The sequence below is a fragment of the Saccopteryx leptura genome, chromosome 4 (genome assembly GCF_036850995.1).
Source record: "Saccopteryx leptura isolate mSacLep1 chromosome 4, mSacLep1_pri_phased_curated, whole genome shotgun sequence".
Classification (NCBI taxonomy): Eukaryota; Metazoa; Chordata; class Mammalia; order Chiroptera; family Emballonuridae; genus Saccopteryx; species Saccopteryx leptura.
Genome location: NC_089506.1, coordinates 125682112 through 125701178, shown reverse-complemented (window position 1 = coordinate 125701178; position 19067 = coordinate 125682112).

The window sequence follows — 19067 nt, the reverse complement described above, 5'->3', positions numbered from 1 at the left end:
GCACGTGGCTGTGCCACGTGTGTATGGCCTATGTAAGGCTATGGGTGCTTGCACTTAAGAGAGATGGAGGATCGCCTGCCTGCCACTGTGAGAGTCCATTCTTGCTGTTTGTGTGCTGATGATGTTTTCCCTTGCCTGTGTGCTTGTCCACCATTGTGAGACTTTATTAAATGAAATGACCTGACACTTTCTGGAGTTTTTCTACCGTCTGCCCAAATCCATTGTGAACCTGCCTGGCCTCGGCTGCTGGCATTACATCTGGGGTAGTCAGCAGGATTCGGAGTAGACGGGTATGGAGCTGCAGCCACCCTTGAGGGGTAGGGTAGAGGAGTGGTCATTGTTATGGTTCGCCATGGCTGTCCTTTTGAGGACTGTAGGCTGGCTGTTTTTACAGCCCTGGGAGAGACTGCCTGAGATTGAGAGCTCCAGATGAGTTGCAAACCCAGCAGCAGCAATGGCTTGAACTGGAGCGAGTGCTGGAGAAGGAGGCTGAAAGGGTTCGTGAGTTGCAGTTTGCCTTGGAAGTTGAACGTTGGCGGCAGTACTTGTTGGAGGAACAACAGCAGGTTCAGCTTCAGGCCGAGGGCCAGCAGCTGCAGGAGCTGAAGATGGAGCTGTGCCAGTGGAGTGGCTCTGAGTCAGCGGGAACAGATGTTTCCAGCTCCTCTTCTGAGGCTGAGGAGGCTGAGGCTGAAGCTGCTGCTCGCACACTCAGAGCTTGGCCAGTGCTCGTCCATAAGGTAAAAACTCAGCAACAAAGAGTACCAACTGAGCCCCTGGTAGAGTTGCTGCAATTGTGGGACATGGCATCATCCTCTCTGGAGCAGAGATGGAGAGGTTGGCCACCATGGCCATGAGCTACTCCTTGGGGGCAGCATATTCAGAGCTGACATGACGGCAAGGATGAGGGGGGAGGCCTGAGGCCCTATGTGAACCTAGTTGCTTGTAATGGACCTTTACCTTAGTGATTTGCACAGACAGCCAGGCTGTCTAGCATGGACTGATCTTGGACTGTGACTAAGAGAGACCCTGAAGGGGGGGTGTGTGGCACCTGTGTAAGACTTCCTGCACCGGGAAGCTGCTCTCACCCAGTTGCAGAGACGCACCAAGAACATTTTTGTTTCCAATGGACATGACCCTGGACTGTATAGGTTCCCCACCTAAGATGGGTGGCCTTCTTGACACCATGGGGTGGGGAGTTGGACATGGGCCTCCAGTTAACTCCCTGGGCAGAGTGCTCAGGGAGACATTGTGAAGGGCACCTTTATAATTGTCATTTTTTGAAATGTATGTAATGTACCTATTGTGAGATGAGCAACTCTAAAGGGTGGAAGGTAGGGCAGCTGTGTTAGGTTTGCTCACTGGTGTACCAGCTGCAAGCACTTTGCCTGATTAGTGCGTGAACACATGGCTGTGCCACGTGTGTATGGCCTATGTAAGGCTATGGGTGCTTGTGCTCGAGAGAGATGGGGGGGGATTGTGGATGGCAGATTGCCTGCCTGCCACTGTGAGGGTCCATTTCTGCTGTTTGTGTGTTGGAGAAGAGGTTTTCCCCTGCCTGTGTACTTGTCTGTCATTGTGAGACTTTATTAAAATAAATGGCCCAACACTTTCTGGCTCCGTAGTTTTTCTACCATTTGCCCAAATCTAATGTGAACCTGCCTGGCCTCAGCCACCAGCATTACTGTGATCTTGTTGGCACCGTGGGTTGGGGTCTAGAGGTGGACCTCCAGTTAACTCCCTGGGCAACCAGCACCTGGCCACCTAAAGTAGAAGTGTATTATCCTTTGAGTGCTCAGGGAGACAGCATTATGAAGGGCACCTCTGTAATTTGTTTATGGCCCATAATGAGTTCTCCCATTTTGCTGCACACAGAACCAGCAGATCCTGTTGTGCAGGCCAATAAGGTTTGGTAAGCCTGCCTGGGGTGGCCTCTGGTACCTGCTACTGTGCTGTCTGCAGACAGAACTCTGGCCTGTATTCTGCCAAACAAGAAAGACTTGCCTCTCTTGGTGCCACTGACCACTCATTTTGCCCATAGCTTGTGTTTCTGTACTTCTATAGTCTGTACTGTTTGTTTGTGTAATGTACCTCCCTCCTTGCACAGAGACCATTGCGGAAGAAATCTGTCACATAGATTGTGAGGCGAGCAACCCTAAAGGAGTGGAATGTGGAGAAAACAGCTGTGTTAGGCTTGCTCCCGGGTTTACTGACTGAAGCACTTTGCCTCATTGGTGTGTGGGCGCGTGGCAGCGCCACGTGTGTGTGGTCTATGTAAGGTGCTTTCCCTCCATAGCGATCTCCCAGATTATTCTCCTGCCAACCTCAGGTGTGGTTTTTCCTGCTCCCTTGCCTTTTACTGCGAAAAGCAGATTTTCCTTTGTATATTAGGTCTTTTCCTTTTGTTGTTTATTCACTCGCCTGTCTTTCTGAGCCTCCAATAAACGGGTATGCCCAGCGCTTTCTGGCTCTGCAGTTCCTCTACTGCAGGGGTCCCCAAACTACCTCTTGCAGGCCGCATGCGGCCCCCTGAGGCCATTTATCCAGCCTGCTGCACTTCCGGAAGGGGCACCTCTTTCATTGGTGGTCAGTGAGAGGAGCATAGCTCCCATTGAAATACTGGTCAATTTGTTTATTCAAATTTACTTGTTCTTTATTTAAAATATTGTATTTGTTCCCATTTTGTTTTTTTACTTTAAAATAAGATATGTGCAGTGTGCATAGTAATTTGTTCATAGTTTTTTTTATAGTCTGGCCCTCCAACAGTCTGAGGGACAGTGAACTGGTCCCCTGTGTAAAAAGTTTGGGGACCCCTGCTCTACCGTCTGCCTGAATTCAGCGAGAACCTGCCTGGCCTCAACCATCAGCATTACACTCTTTCACAAGTCTGTTTAAACTGGGTTCCTCCTGTATGTTGGTCAAATAAGTTTGTAAATTGATATATATGTTTGATCACTTATAGTTTGCATTGTGTGTGGGGGACAGGCTGTAAGCAGTCAGGGTCGTTATAGCCTGAGGCTTAGTTTTAAGACTAAGCTTTTCCCCACACCCTTGACTGTTGCATGATGTGGGGTGGTGCACTCTCATGAGGAATCCCATTATGCCTCAGATAAGTGACTTTGTATCAGAGACTTCCTTGTTTGTATATTGGATTAAAAGGTTTTGATTTCTATACTATAAAGTGGAGCAGACTGGGAGCTTGCTCTCTCTTGGTTCCTGCTATCAGCATTGCAGTTGCCTCCCTGATCCCTTGCCCTCCGTGGGAAAAGCAAGTTTTCTGCTTTTCCCTTGGCTTCTCTTGTGGCTTGCCTGTCTTGGTGAGACACCAATAAACAGAATGGCCCACCATCCTCTGACTCCGCCATTTCTTTACTGTCTGCCCGAATCCAATGGGAACCTGCATGTGAATGGCCACGATGGCAGCTCCTGGCCTTACACTTTACCCTGTATTCCAAAGTCTCCTGATTAGTGCAAGGTCTCCAGCCCACAAAAGATGAACTGTCTTAGCCCATTTTACTCTCAGGTTGTTTTCTTTTTTCCAATGCTTAAACTGATGAGTTTTTGTGTTGTTGGGTTTTTTTAAATTTATTGGTTGATATTAGAGAAAGGAAGGGAGGGGAGAGAGAAACAAACATAAATCTGTTCCTGTATGTGCTCTGACCAGGGATCAAACCAGCAACTTTTGCATATCCGGACAATGCTCTAACCATCCAAGCTATCCAGCCAGGGCATGGTGGGTTTTATTTAATTTTTTAAATTGAATTTATTGAGGTGACATTAATTAAAATTATACAGGTTTCCACATGATCTTATCAATAGATGCAGAAAAGGCTTTTGATAAAATACAACACAATTTTATGTTTAAGACTCTCAACAAAATGGGTATAGAAGGAAAATATCTCAACATGATAAAGGCCATATATGATAAACCATCAGCCAACATCATATTAAATGGCATAAAACTGAGGACTTTCTACCTTAAATCAGGAACAAGACAGGGTTGTCCACTCTCTCCACTCTTATTTAACGTGGTGCTAGAAGTTCTGGCCAGAGCAATCAGACAAGACAAAGAAATAAAAGGCATCCATATCGGAAAAGAAGAAGTAAAGGTATCACTTTTCGCTGATGATATGATCCTATACATCGAAAACCCGAAGGACTCCACAAAAAGATTATTAGAAACAATAAACCAATACAGTAAGGTCGCAGGATACAAAATTAACATACAAAAGTCCATAGCCTTTCTATATGCCAACAATGAAATATTAGAAAACGAACTCAAAAAAATAATCCCTTGGCCCTGGCCGGTTGGCTCAGCGGTAGAGCGTCGGCCTGGTGTGCGGGGGACCCGGGTTCGATTCCTGGCCAGGGCATATAGGAGAAGCGCCCATTTGCTTCTCTACCCCCCACCCCCCCTCCTTCCTCTCTGTCTCTCTCTTCCCCTCCCGCAGCCAAGGCTCCATTGGAGCAAAGATGGCCCGGGCGCTGGGGATGGCTCCTTGGCCTCTGCCCCAGGTGCTAGAGTGGCTCTGGTCGCAGCAGAGCGACGCCCCAGAGGGGCAGAGCATCGCCCCCTGGTGGGCAGAGCGTCGCCCCTGGTGGGTGTGCCGGGTGGATCCCGGTTGGGCGCATGCGGGAGTCTGTCTGACTGTCTCTCCCCGTTTCCAGCTTCAGAAAGAAAGAAAGAAAAACAAAAAAACAAAAACAAAAACAAAACAAACAAACAAAAAAAAAAAAATCCCCTTCACGATTGCAACAAAAAAAATAAAATACCTAGGAATAAACATAACAAAGAATGTAAAGGACCTATATAACGAAAACTACAAGGCATTATTAAGAGAAATAGAAAAAGACACAATGAGATGGAAAAATATTCCTTGTTCTTGGATAGGAAGAATAAATATAATTAAAATGGCCATATTACCCAAAGCAATATATAAATTTAATGCAATTCCCATCAAAATTCCTATGAGATTTTTTAAAGAAATGGAACAAAAAATCATCAGATTTATATGGAACTATAAAAAACCCCGAATAGCCAAAACAATCCTAAGGAAAAAGAATGAAGCTGGGGGCATTACAATACCTGACTTTAAACTATATTATAGGGCCACGATAATCAAAACAGCATGGTATTGGCAGAAAAATAGACACTCAGACCAATGGAACAGAATAGAAAGCCCAGAAATAAAACCACATATATATGGTCAAATAATCTTTGATAAAGGGGCCAACAACACACAATGGAGAAAAGAAAGCCTCTTCAACAAATGGTGTTGGGAAAACTGGAAAGCCATATGCAAAAGAATGAAACTTGACTACAGCCTGTCCTCGTGTACTAAAATTAATTCAAAATGGATCAAAGACCTAAATATAAGACCTGAAACAATAGAATACATAGAAGAAGACATAGGTACTAAAATCATGGACCTGGGTTTTAAAGAACATTTTATGAACTTGACTCCAATGGCAAGAGAAGTGAAGGCAAAGATAAATGAATGGGACTACATCAGAATAAAAAGTTTTTGCTCAGCAAGAGAAACTGATATCAAAATAAACAGACAGCCAACTAAATGGGAAATGATGTTTTCAAACAACAGCTCAGATAAGGGCCTAATATCCAAAATTTACAAAGAACTCATAAAACTCAACAACAAACAAACAAACAATCCAATAAAAAAATGGGAAGAGGACATGAACAGACACTTCTCCCAGGAAGAAATACAAATGGCCAACAGATATATGAAAAGATGCTCAGCTTCATTAGTTATTAGAGAAATGCAAATCAAAACTACAATGAGATACCACCTCACCCCTGTTAGATTAGCTATTATCAACAAGACAGGTAATAGCAAATGTTGGAGAGGCTGTGGAGAAAAAGGAACCCTCATACACTGTTGGTGGGACTGTAAAGTAGTACAACCATTATGGAGGAAAGTATGGTGGTTCCTCAAAAAACTGCAAATAGAACTACCTTATGACCCAGCAATCCCTCTACTGGATATATACCCCAAAACCTCAGAAACATTGATACGTAAAGACACATGTAGCCCCATGTTCATTGCAGCACTGTTCACAGTGGCCAAGACATGGAAACAACCAAAAAGCCCTTCAATAGAAGACTGGATAAAGAAGATGTGGCACATATACCCTATGGAATACTACTCAGCCATAAGAAATGATGACATCGGATCATTTACAGCAAAATGGTGGGATCTTGATAACATTATACGGAGTGAAATAAGTAAATCAGAAAAAAACAAGAACTACATGATTCCATACATTGGTGGAATATAAAAACGAGACTAAGAGACATGGACAAGAGTGTGGTGGTTACCAGGGGTGGGGAGAGGGAGGACATGGGAGGGAGGGAGGGAGAGAGTTAGGGGGAGGGGGAGGGGCACAGAGAACTAGATAGAGGGAGGCGGAGGACAATCTGACTTTGGGCGAGGGGTATGCAACATAATTTAATGACAAAATAACCTAGACATGTTTTCTTTGAATATATGTACCCTGATTTATTAATGTCATCCCATTATCATTAATAAAAATTTATTAAAAAAAAAATTATACAGGTTTCAGGTATACAATAACATAGCACATCATCTATATATTGTGTGTGCACAAGCCCAAGTCAAATTTCAGGTTGTTCTTATTTTATTTTCTAATTTATTAATCTGGTGTGCCTGTGTGTGTGAATTTTGAATCATGATGAACCAGCAGAGGCTGAGTACTCAGAGTCTGTGTGGCAGGAAGGCAGCCACAGTGACTTGCATTTTGGCAGAGACTCAAAGCAGGCAAAGAAGGGGGGCAGCTTCAGAGTGAAAAGGGGGGCCCAACATGCCCATATAGGAGCTGTGGGCCTGGGGAAGCCACGGACTGCCAACTAGGAACAGGTCAACCTATGTGATGGGTTTGGGAGCAGGTTTGACTTTCTTGGGCTGGTTCCACTTTGGAAACAGAGGCAGAAATTAGGGAAGCTGGCTGTTCTTGACCAAGTCCCGGTGGTGGGCGGCCACTCTGTAGCTGGGTTGTATAGAGACAGGATAGTAAGAAGCTGGGAAGATTCCTTAGCAAGTAGAATGGGGAAAGTGAGACAGACAGCTGAACAAACTGGCTGAGCAGTGTACAGCCAGACGCTGAAGGTCTGTTCCCTAGAGATGATATCTAGGCCTCAGTTGTATTTCAGTTGAGGCTCAGAAAAGTGGCAAAATCAGGTGGGTGGGTGATGCCAGAACCAACTGCAATGACTAATGACTCCCTGCCCTGGGCTGGCCAATCAGTAAGACCACAACCCCAAAAGGGCACACCTGGAAAAGCTGATGAATATTCTATTGAGATCCTCTCCTGTTAGAGATGGAATTAAGCAAGACTCGTGGAGATAAAATACCTGGGCAAGGCAACTTTAATAACTTCTGCAGATGGGCGTGCTGCTGCTAGTGAAAACCAGTCAGCAAGCGTGCTGGCAGAGGGCAAACTTTTTATCCCTAACACAGGCCCTAGGATGCTGGATCTTGCTCCATTGGCTGGAGTGTTGACCGTACCATCTTATTTTTTCCCACTTGGCTAGTTTAAATGGCTGCACCACGGTGGAAGGGAGAGGTGGGGATATCATTAACTAGGTAGGGGTTGAGGAATGGTCAGATGACCGGATAAAGGGAGCTGGGGGATTGGTAAACAAGTTAGCTGTTTCTCATTCTATTCCCTGGTCAGAGGAATCCAAATGAAGGGGGTTGGGAATCAATTGAAGAAAAGAACCTGAGTTAAACAATTCCTTCATCCCCTATACTCTCAGTCTTTAAAAACCTCAGAAAGCCTGACCTGTGGTGGTGCAGTGAGTAAAAGCATCGACCTGGAATGCTGAGGTCGCCAGTTCGAAACCCCAGGCTTGCCCGGTCAAGGCACATATGGGAGTTGAAGTTTTCTGCTCCTCCCCCCTGCCTTTCTCTCTGTCTGTCTGTCTGTCTGTCTCTCTCTCTCTCTCTCTCTTTCTCCTCTCTCTAAAATGAATAAATAAAATCTAAAAATAAATAAATAGAAACCTCAGAATGAAGGACCCAATATGCTCTCTATTGTGACTTAACAGGCTTTCCCTTCCCTCTCCCCCTCTCCTTCCCCCACAGAGTCTCCTGAACGCTAAGGGTCCTCATGAGACTTGTAATCAGAGTCATCCCAGGTTAACCCTGGAACCTGTCTCCAAGGGCCCTTTTCTCTGACTTTCCAGTTTAGGCTCGTTTCCTTCCTTATAGGTATTCTAGAGAGCCAGGGCAATCTTGCCTAGGCTCTTCCTTGTTTCACTTTCCCCAGCTTTATTAAACTTACTTTCAAAATGACCTGGATTTGCCCTGGCTGGATAACTCAGTTGGTTAGAACATTGTCCTGTAGTGCAGAGGGTGCCCGTTTGATCCCGTCAGGGCACAGACATGAGCAGATTGATATTCCTATCTCTCTCTCCCTCTCTTCCTTCCTCTCTCTAAAAAATAAATCATCTGGACTCAAGCTGTGAAATTTTTCCTGCACAAAGTCAAGAACTGGCACACTACTGGCTGGCCCTAAGCATACCCAAAGGGCCAGGTTCCCTTTCTGGTAACAGTATACTCAGTCTCTCCAAGCCTCTCCACATTTTTTCTTTTTTTTTTCGAGAGAGAGAGAAAGAGGGGAAGGAGTGAGAAGGATCAACTTGTAGTAGTTGCTTCCCATATGTGCCTTGACCAGGCAAGCCCAGGGTTTCAAACCAGTGACCCCAGCATTCCAGGTCGACGCTTTACCCACTGGGCTACCACAGATCAGGGTCTCCACATTTTTTCACGGGAGCTATGACTGTGGTTCTGTGGCCTTAGGCCCAGGTGCAGCAGCAGGAGCACCCTGGCCTCATTGACTGGTATGTGGAGGAGCAGGTAGGTCTGTGCTGAGTCAGTTGATGTCTGGCTGCAAGCTGTGGGTCCTTCATTGAGTCTGGAGATCACAGCCCTGCTCTATCCAGCCATCCACGGCTTCCCACCCCAGGACTGATCACAAGGGCAGCACTACCAACCACAAGGAAGCCAGTGACACTGAGATTTGGGCCAGGGCATGGCCAGGGCTGGACAGCAGGCCCACTGAGAGGGCTGCTCCCTGCTCTGGGCCGCACTGCACCCTGGGCTGAGGGGAAAGAGGGCAGCAGATCCCCAATGCCCAGAGGAACCCAAGGGTACTGAACTGCATGACCAAGTACATGGGATCAGCCAATAATAGGAAGAAGGAAAGAAAAAGGGACACACACACTTAGAAGGGGGAGAAAGAGAAGGAGAAAGAAACAGAAAAACATCCCTGCCTGTGAGAACAGACCAAGTACCCAATGCAGGTAAAAAGTAACCAGGAGCAAAGGCCACTCCAAGAGAATTAAAGGCACTTCTTTCCGTTAACCCTTGGTGCTCACAGAGGAGGCACAAAGCTGCCCCAGGGAGTGGACTAGTGGACTCAGAGGGAACAAAGGGCTGAAGTGACAAAGGGCTGGGGGTGACTGGAGAAAAAAAGAGCTAGGAAACAGACTAGAAATGATAGGAGAGACTCCAAGTGGCCACAAGCCACTTCAGGAAGGTTGAGTGATCACCCTGAGGGCAGAGAGACAAAGCAATTCAAGCAGATTACAGGTGTGGACAACAAAGACCACTCAGGAGAAGGGGTCTCTGGAGGGACTAAGCCTGTTGGTCACTGAAATTCAGGATTCAAGAATCATTGAGACCTCCAGACTTTGGGTGTGTGGGGGAGAACTACCCACGAATGACAGGTCGATGTAAGAAATGTCCAAACATGTAGAGAATTTCTGAGTTTATTTCTGATGCCATATGCCAGGGACTGAGATTTCAAATGCTCTGGAGAATAAGAGTTTGCAGCTTGTTTTATTTTTTAATGTTTTTTAAATTGATTTGTATGTGAGAGAAAAACATCAATTTGTTGTTCCACTTATTTATGTATTCATTGGTTGATTCTTGTATGTGGCCTCACTGGGAATCGAACCCACAACCTCTGCATATCAGGACAATGTTATAATCAATTGAGCTACCAGGCTAGAGCAGTTTGCATCTTTTATGTATTTTTTTTTTTAATTTCTCAACTTTTTTTTTTTTTTTTTTTTTTTACAGAAACAGAGTCAGAGAGAGGGATAGATAGGGACAGACAAGGATGAAGAGAGATGAGAGCATCAATCATCAGTTTTTCGCTGTGACACCTTAGTTGTTCACTGATTGTTTTCTCATATGTACCTTGATCGTGGGCCTTCAGCAGACCGAGTAACCCCTTGCTCGAGCTAGCGACCTTGGGACCAAATTGGCGGGCCTTTGCTCAAACCAGATGAGCCTGCACTCAAGCTGATGACCTCGGGGTCTCGAACCTGGGTCCTCCGCATCCCACTGTAGAGTCTGACGCTCTATCCACTGCGCTACCGCCCAGTCAGGCCTTTTATGTATTTTTTGTTTGTTTTATAGAAAGAGAGAGAGAGAAGAAGAGGGAGAGACAGGAAGGGAGAGAGATGAGAAGCATCAGTTCTTCATTGCAGCATCTCATTGCAGTTGTTCATTGATTGCTTTCTTATATGTGCCTTGACCAAGCGCTACAGCCAAGCCAGTGACCTTTGGGCTCTGAGCCAGTGAACATGGGGTTATGTCCATGATCTTGCGCTCAAGCCAGCAACCTCAGGGTTTTAAACCTGCATCCTCAGCATCCCAGGCTGACAGTCTACCCACTGTGCCACTGCCTGGTCGAGCCTTTTATGCATTTGAAATTAAGGAGGGAAGAGCCCTGGCTGGGTAGCTCAGTTGGTTAGTGTTGGGAAAACAGCTGTGTGAGGCTTGCACACTTGCACTTTACTTGATTAGTGTGTGAGAACGTGGTAGAGCCATGTGTGTATAGCCTATATAAGGCTACGGATGGTTTCCTCTGGCGCAGATTGCTTGTCCACCACTTGAATCATTTTGCTGTCAGTTTGCCTGCTGCTGTGAGAAGCAGTTTTCTCCTGCCTGTTTGCTTATTCACCATTTCAAGACTCTATTAAACAAGAATGGCCCAATGCTTTCTGGCTCTATAATTCCTCTACCATCTGCCCGAATCCAATGTAAACTGGACTGGCCTTGGCCACAGGCATTACAGTTTTCCTTCTTTCACCCCTCCTCCTCCCTTCCTCTCTCTGTCTCTCTAAAAAAATCAAAAAAATTAAGCCCTGGCTGATAGCTCGGTTGGTTGAAATGTTGTTCCAAAACACGAAGGTTGCAGGTTCAATTCTCCAATGAGGGCACATACAGGAGCAGCTCAATGTTCCTGTCTCTCTCTCTCTCCCTGCCCCCCCCCCCCCAAAAAAAAGTGTTAGCACTGACATTAGCATTAAAGATAATTGAGGGAAGTTAAAATTCTATGGAGGTGGGCAAAATCAAGGTGAGGATCAAATTATAGGAGAGTTAACAGGATTTTAGTGCTCTCTTGAGAGTTGCTACCCCCTTGGAGAGGTATTACTTCTGGAATTTCAAAGGTGTAACCTAGATGCCCAGAAACAATGAACAGTGCCTGCTTAAGGCAAAGATAAGCCTTTCACTAAGGAAGTTATAAATGTGAGTGTGACTCCCCACCATGATCTGCCCAGTTAGGAATTTAAGATCTTATGGTGTGAGGCTATTTTTCCTTGAACCCCTTATTTTCTGTCCAAAGACACCCAGGCAGGTGGAAAGGTCCAGGATAGGTCAGAAACACAGAAGCAGAATATTCAAAGGCCTGGAGAATTTCCTCCCAGTAGGCTGCAGCCAGGCCTCTGAGCCCCGCAAACCCTGGTGGCCTATTCACCTGTGGGAGGCAATGTCTGGGTGACGTTGGGCAGAATTCAGACCTTGCTCAGGAGGGGGCTATCGAGTGGGGAAGCTGTCACAAACAGGACAAGGCAAAACCTCCATGCACTAAAAGAGGACTGTGGGGAAGCAGCTGTGTTAGGTGGCTCGCTGGTTTACCAGCTGCAAGCACTTTGCCTGATTGGTGAGTGAGCATGTAGCAGCATCACGTGTGTATGGCCTATATAAGGCTATGGGTGCTTGAACTCAGGGGATTGGGGATGGCTGATTGACTGCCCGCCACTGTGAGGGGCCATTTTTGCTATTCATTTGCCAGAGAAGTGGTTTTCCCCTGCCTGTTTGCCCATCTGCCATTGAAAGACTATTAAATGGAATTGCCCAGTGCTTTCAGGCTCCACAGTTCCTCTACTGTCTACCTGAATCCAATGTGAACCTGCCTGGCCTTGGCCACTGGCATTACATCTGGCTCTTTGAGCAGGATTCAGAGCAAGTTGGTATTCAGCTGCCGATACCCTTGAAGGATGGAATATGGAATAGAGGAGTAGCTGTTCCCAGTGGCTCTCCTGTTGGGGACCATGGGCTGGGTGTTTTTAAAATCCTGCAAGAAGAAACCAAGAGCTCTGTGTGTGAGGTTGAAAGCTCCAGGATGAGCTGCAGACTGAGTGGCAACAAAGGTATGAACTGGAGTTTGCACTGGAGAAGGAGGCTGACTGGGTGAGCTGCAATGTGAAATGCAGACTGAGTACCACTGGTGCCTGGAACTGGAATGGTCTCTGGAGAAGAAATTATGGGTTTGCAAGTTGCAGTTTGCTCTGGGAGCTGAATGCTGGCAGCAACAGCTGTTGGAGAAACAACTGCGGGTCCAAGAGCTCAAGTCTCAGCTTCGGGTCAAGAGCTGGCAGCTGCAGGAACCAAAGTGGGCACGGAAGATGGAGCTGTATTCATGCCAGTGGAGTGGCTCTGAGTCAACAGGAGCAGGCGTTTCTAACCTCTCCTCTTCTGAGGAGGAAGTTCGAGCTGCAACTGCCATCTGCAGACCCAGAGCCTGGCCGGTGGTTGCCAAGAAGGTAAAAAAACCAGCAGCCAAGAGTCCCTCAGGGACAGGCACACCCTCTCCCCAGGTAGTGGACCACTGTTGGGGGCACAATTCAGGCAGAAACCAACCAAGCGTCTGGCAGCCTGGTTGCTGTGGTTGTGGGACATGAGGGGTGGATGGCATCATGCTCTCTGGAACAGAGATGGACTATATAAAGCTGTGAGGGCTGTTGCTTGTGCTGCCCCCTTGACTAACAAGAGAAATGGGCCTGTGAAGGTCACCCGAACACAGGTGTGGGTAGATTTGATTGCGGTCAGGGAAGATAGGGAGAAATTAGATGGCAAGCCTAATAAAGTTTTGTTGGAGCTTTGGTGGCAGCTTGAGTCAGAACAGAGGTTTCAATCAGTGAAAAGGCAAGGGAAGCAGGTGGCCCTGGCATCTGCCAGAAAAAATGGCTGGCATTCAGCTTGCAGGATCCCTAAGACCTGTTATCCCAGTTTGAATAGGGAGAAGGCCAAGGAACCTGTCCAACAGGGACTGGCAAGGGGCTGGAGAGCCCATGTGAAATTTGCTATCCACCGGTCCACTTCTAATGTGCAGCAGTTGTTGGCATTAGAAGTTAATAGGTGGTTTTTTATGCAGCAGCAGTAGCAGCAACAGCTAAGAGAACTGTCAAGGCAGCACAGGCCTTGAATGTGTTTCACTCCACCAGGCCCTGTGAGCTTGGACCTCTGAGGGGTTTGGATGGGGCTTGTGGCAACGGACAGCGCACTATGGAAAGGGGCTGAGGTCCGTTAATAAGGAGCTGTATGGCTAGTTGTCAGTAATAGACTTTTACCCTGGTGATTTGCACAGACAAATGGGCTGTTGATCATGGACTAATCATTGAACAGTATAATGGACTCTTGGACTATGACCAGAGAAGGGCACCAGCTCCCTTGATGGATGGGCATGTAGCTTGTGGACAGTACTATGAGACCCTGATGGGGGGAGCGCAGCACCTGTGGAGGCCCTCCTGCACCAGGAAGCTGCTCTCACCCAGTTGCAGAGATGTACCAAAGACACTCTCTTCAGGACATAGCCCTGGATTATGCAGGCCCTCCCATCTATTGTGGGATAGGGGGCTACAGGTGGGCCTCCAGTTGAACCCCTGGGAAGAGTGCTCAGGGAGACATTGTAATTGTCATTTTTGGTAATAACTTATGTATGTAATGTACCTATTGTGAGGCAAGCAACCCTGAAGGGGTTGACTGTGGGGAAGCAGCTGTGTTATAAACTTGCTCGCTGGTTTACAGCTGCAAGCACTTTGCCTGATTGGTGCATGAGCACATGGTAGCGCCACATATGTGTATGACCTATGTAAGGCTGTGGGTGCTTGAGCTCGGAATTGTGGATGGTAGATTGCCTGCTGGCCACTGTGAGGGGCCATTTTTGCTGTTCATTTGCCTGAGAAGCAGTTTTCCCCTGCCTGTTTAATAGAGGCTGCCATTGCAAGACTCTATTAAACAGAATGGCCCAACGCTTTCTGGCTTTGCAGTTTCTCTACCATCTGCCTGAATATAACATGGATCTGCCTGGTTTCGGCCACTGGCATTACAAGGACACATAAAATACAGTGTGTTGAGTAAACAAATGTTTTTAGGTTTGTTTACTTGTATTGAGGCAGCGCCATGTGTGTGTAGTCTGTGGAAGGCTGCGGGTGCTTGCCCTCAGGGCGGCAGATTGCAAACTGCAGACTGCCTGCCACTGTGGGGAGGGGAGACTGTTTACTATTATTTGTGGGAGAAGGGTTTTTTTCTCCCAGCCTGTTTTGGCTAGAGACTGCAGAGAGAGAGAGGGAGTGCTGATGGAATTGGGAGCCCTGATTTTGGCCCAGCCTGTTTGGCTACGGAGTGCTGTTTTGCTTCTGGGGGCCTGGCAGTCCAGGAGAGTCTGGAGTGAGAAAGGGAAGTGGTCTTCCCTGCCTGTTTGCTTGTCCGCCATTATGAGACTTTAATAAACAAAATGGCCCACCATTTTCTGGCTCCATACCAGAAAATGTTCCTTTACCATCTGCCTGAATCCAATGAGAACCTAAATGACCACAGTAATGGCAATTGGCCCTACACCTGGCATAGTTGGCAGGATTCAGATCAGATTGGTATGGAGCACCACCACCTTTGAGGGGTGTGGTAGAGGAGTGGTTGCTGTTCTCCAGCATATGGTTTCCCATGGCTGTCCTTTTGGGGACTGTTGGCTGGATTTTTTTTTTTTTTCAGCCTGAAAGCTCCAGAATGGTCTGCAAACCAAGCACCAGCAATGGCTCGAACTGGAGCAAGCACTGGAAAAGAAGGCCCACTGGGTTCGAGAGTTGCTGAGCACCAACAGTGCCTGGAACTGGAATGATCTACAGGTTCATAAGTAGCAGTTTGCCTTGGAAGTTGAACATTGGCAGCGGCACTTATTGAAACAACTGCAGGTTCAGCTTCAGGCTGAGAGCTGTCAGCCACAGGGGCTGAAGATGGAGCTGTGCCAGCAGAGTGGCTCTGAGTTGGCGGGAGCAGGCATTTCCAGCTCCCCTTCTGAGGATGAGGAGGCTCGGGCTGAAGCTGCCGCCCACAGTCTCAAAGCCTGGCCAGTGGTTGTCCAGAAGTTAGAAACCCAGCAGCAAAGAGCACCTACTGAGCTCCTGGTAAGCTTGCTGAGATTGTGGGGCATAGAGGTGGATGGCATCATGCTGTCTGGAGCAGAGATGGAGAGGTGGACCACTGTTGTCACGTGCTCCTCCTTGGGGCAGTGTCTTCAGAGCTGCCATGATGACAGGGATGAGGGCCTATGTGAACCTATCTGCCTGTAATGGACCTTTACCTTGGGACTTGCACAGACAGATGGGCTGTCTATCGTGGACTGACTCTAGGACTGCGGCCAGAGGGGGGCACCATCTCCCTTGTTGGATGGACATACCACTTTTGGACAGTGTGAGAGACCCTGATGGGGAGGGGCAGCTCTGGTGGAGGCCCTCCTGCAGTGGAAAGCTGCTATCATCCAGTTGGAAGAGATGCACCAAGGACACTTTAAGGTTTTCACGGACACAGTCCTGGATCAGGGGTAGTCAACCTTTTTATACCTACCGCCCACTTTTGTATCTCTGTTAGTAGTAAAATTTTCTAACCGCCCACCAATTGCATAGTAATGGTGATTTATAAAGTAGGGAAGTAACTTTACTTTATAAAATTTATAAAGCAGAGTTACCGCAAGTTAAAGCATATAATAATAATTACTTATCAAGTACTTTATGTCGGATTTTCGCTAAGTTTGGCAGAATAAATCTTTATAAAACAACTTACTATAGTTAAATCTTTTTATTTATACTTTGGTTGCTCCGCTACTGTCCACCATGAAAGCTGGAACGCCCACTAGTGGGCGGTAGGGACCAGGTGGACTACCACTGCTCTGGACTATACAGGCCCTCCCAGCTGCTGTGGAGTAGAGGGCTAGAGAAGGGCCTCCATTTTGCGCTTTGGGTAGAGTGCTCAGGAAGACATTGTGAAGGGCACCTTTGTAATTGTTGCAATTGTATAATTTGTGCTGTTACTATAGTTTGTTTATATAATGTACCTCATTCCTTGCACAGGGATAGCTATGGTGTAGATTGTGAAGCCAGCAAAAGGGGTGAAATGTTGAGTAAACAAATGTTTTGGGATATTTCAAAATGAATATGAAGCTATAAAACATCCCCTAATTTTTGTGAGCAGTGTATTTACCCCACAGTGCCTATAGGAAAAACAGCTGTGTTAGGTTGGCTCGTTTACATTTTGCATGATTAGTCCGTGAATAGTAGCCACATGTTTAGCCTATATAAGGCTATAGGTAGATCACTCTTCTATCACCGTGAGGTGCGGTTCCCTGACTCCCTTAGCTGTCACTGTGAGGGGCAGTGTTCCCGATCCCTTGCCCTCCACTGCGAAAAGCGGTTTTCCTGTTTATTCTCTTACCCATCTGTGTGAGTCTCCAATAAACGGGAATGGCCCCACACTTTCCAGCTCCACAGTTCCTCTACCGTCTTGCGTGAATTAAATGTGAAACTGCCTGGCCTCGACCATTGGCATTACAGTGCCTTTGTTGAAATTTCTTGACAGCTGTAAGGCTAGTAGTTGCAGCCATGCAGGTCACATGCAGGGCACAAAGAACAGACTGATGTTTCTCTCCCCTCCTTCTCTCTAAAATCAATAATTTTTTTTTTTTTTCATTTTTCTGAAGCTGGAAACGGGGAGAGACAGTCAGACAGACTCCCGCATGCACCCGACCGGGATCCACCCGGCACGCCCACCATGGGGCGACGCTCTGCCCACCAGGGGGCGATGCTCTGCCCATCCTGGGCGTCGCCATGTTGCGACCAGAGCCACTCTAGCGCCTGAGGCAGAGGCCACAGAGCCATCCCCAGCGCCCGGGCCATGTTTGCTCCAATGGAGCCTCGGCTGCGGGAGGGGAAGAGAGAGACAGAGAGGAAAGCGCGGCGGAGGGGTGGAGAAGCAAATGGGCGCTTCTCCTGTGTGCCCTGGCCGGGAATCGAACCCGGGTCCTCCGCACGCTAGGCCGACGCTCTACCGCTGAGCCAACCGGCCAGGGCAATAATTTTTTTTTAAAAAGCAAAAAAACGCCCTGGCTAGATAGCTGTTGGTTAGAGCATTGTTACAACACACAGAGGTTGCCGGTACGATCCCTGGTCAGGACACATACAGAAAGACTGTTTCTGTCTTTTTCATCCTCTTTCTAAAATTAATAAACATTGGGAAAAAAAATAAAGGCCTAGGGCTGCTCTTCACCTGAGCCCCCATTTCCCCAGGCACAGTCCTCACCTCAGGTTCAAGGACTCTTCTTTTGCATCAGCACTTGTTCCCTGAGCCTCTGCAGAGGAGCTGGCTCACCTCTTCTACCTCTAAATTTCTTTTCGTTTTATTGTGTGTGACAGAGACAGCGAGGAACAGCTAGGGACAGACAGACAGAAAAGGAGAGAGATGAGAGCATCAATTCTTCCTTGCGGTTCCTTAGTTGTTCATTGATTGATTTCTCATATGTGCCTTGATGGGGGGGGGGGGGCTATAGCAGACCAAGTGACCCCTTGCTCAAGCCAGCAACCATGTGGTGATGTCTATGATCCCACACTGAAGCTGGCAACCCCACGCTCAAGCTGGTGAGCCTGCACTCAAGCTGACGACCTCAGGGACTCAGCTTGGTTCCTTTGCATCCCAGTTCGATGCTCTATCCATTGTGCCATCGCCTGGTCAGGCCTACCTCTGTAACTTTCTAAATAAACTTTCTCTTGTAACTTGAAAGAAAAGAAAAAGAAAAAAGGCCTGGGCTGACTTGTGAAACGTGGAAACATGGGACTTGATATCCTGCAAGTGAGAACTTAATCAATGAACTTTCTTACTGGGGCCAGAGGACCTGCAGGTGAGGCAGGTGAAACCCATACTGAAGGCAGGGGCAGATGTGCCTCACACTCCATACTGGTTCTGACCCAGCACAGAAGGTGTGGCTCCTTAACTGAAAACTCTTGGGGGAGGGCCCCATGCTCCCACCTGCCCTCCAGACCCTTCTGCTATACTTGATACACCATCCCAGGAAGCCATGGGGAGGTTTGTCCACTGCTCTCTTGTGCGCCCCAGGAATTTCATATCCCACCCTGCCCTCTGCTTTCTGTACTGCACTGGTCCCTGGCCAGGCCAGTCCCCACCAGACAGCCTAACCAGATGGGGCACTTTCTCCCCAGTCCTGATCCACGCAGGCATTGCATAATGGGGGCCTGGCTGGGAGGAGGCTGGTGAGATGCCAACTGACTGCTGCCAAGGGTACATTTTTACTCGGGTGAATCGATGCTGGTTCTCCAAACCAAAGCAGCTTTTAGGAGAGACAACATGGTTCATGACAGTTTCTGGAACTTTTTTTTTTCCTTCAATTTCAGTTGACATTCAGTATTTTTTGTATTAGTTTCACGTGTTCAGTATGTTAGAAATTATATAATTTATGGCCCTGGCCGGTTGGCTCAGTGGTAGAGCGTCGGCCTGGCGTGCAGAAGTCCTGGGTTCAATTCCCGGCCAGGGCACACAGGAGAAGCGCCCATCTGCTTCTCTAACCCTCCCCCTCTCCTTCCTCTGTCTCTTCCCCTCCCGCAGCCAAGGCTCCATTGAAGCAAAGATGGCCCGGGTGCTGGGGATGGCTCCTTGGCGTCTGCCCCA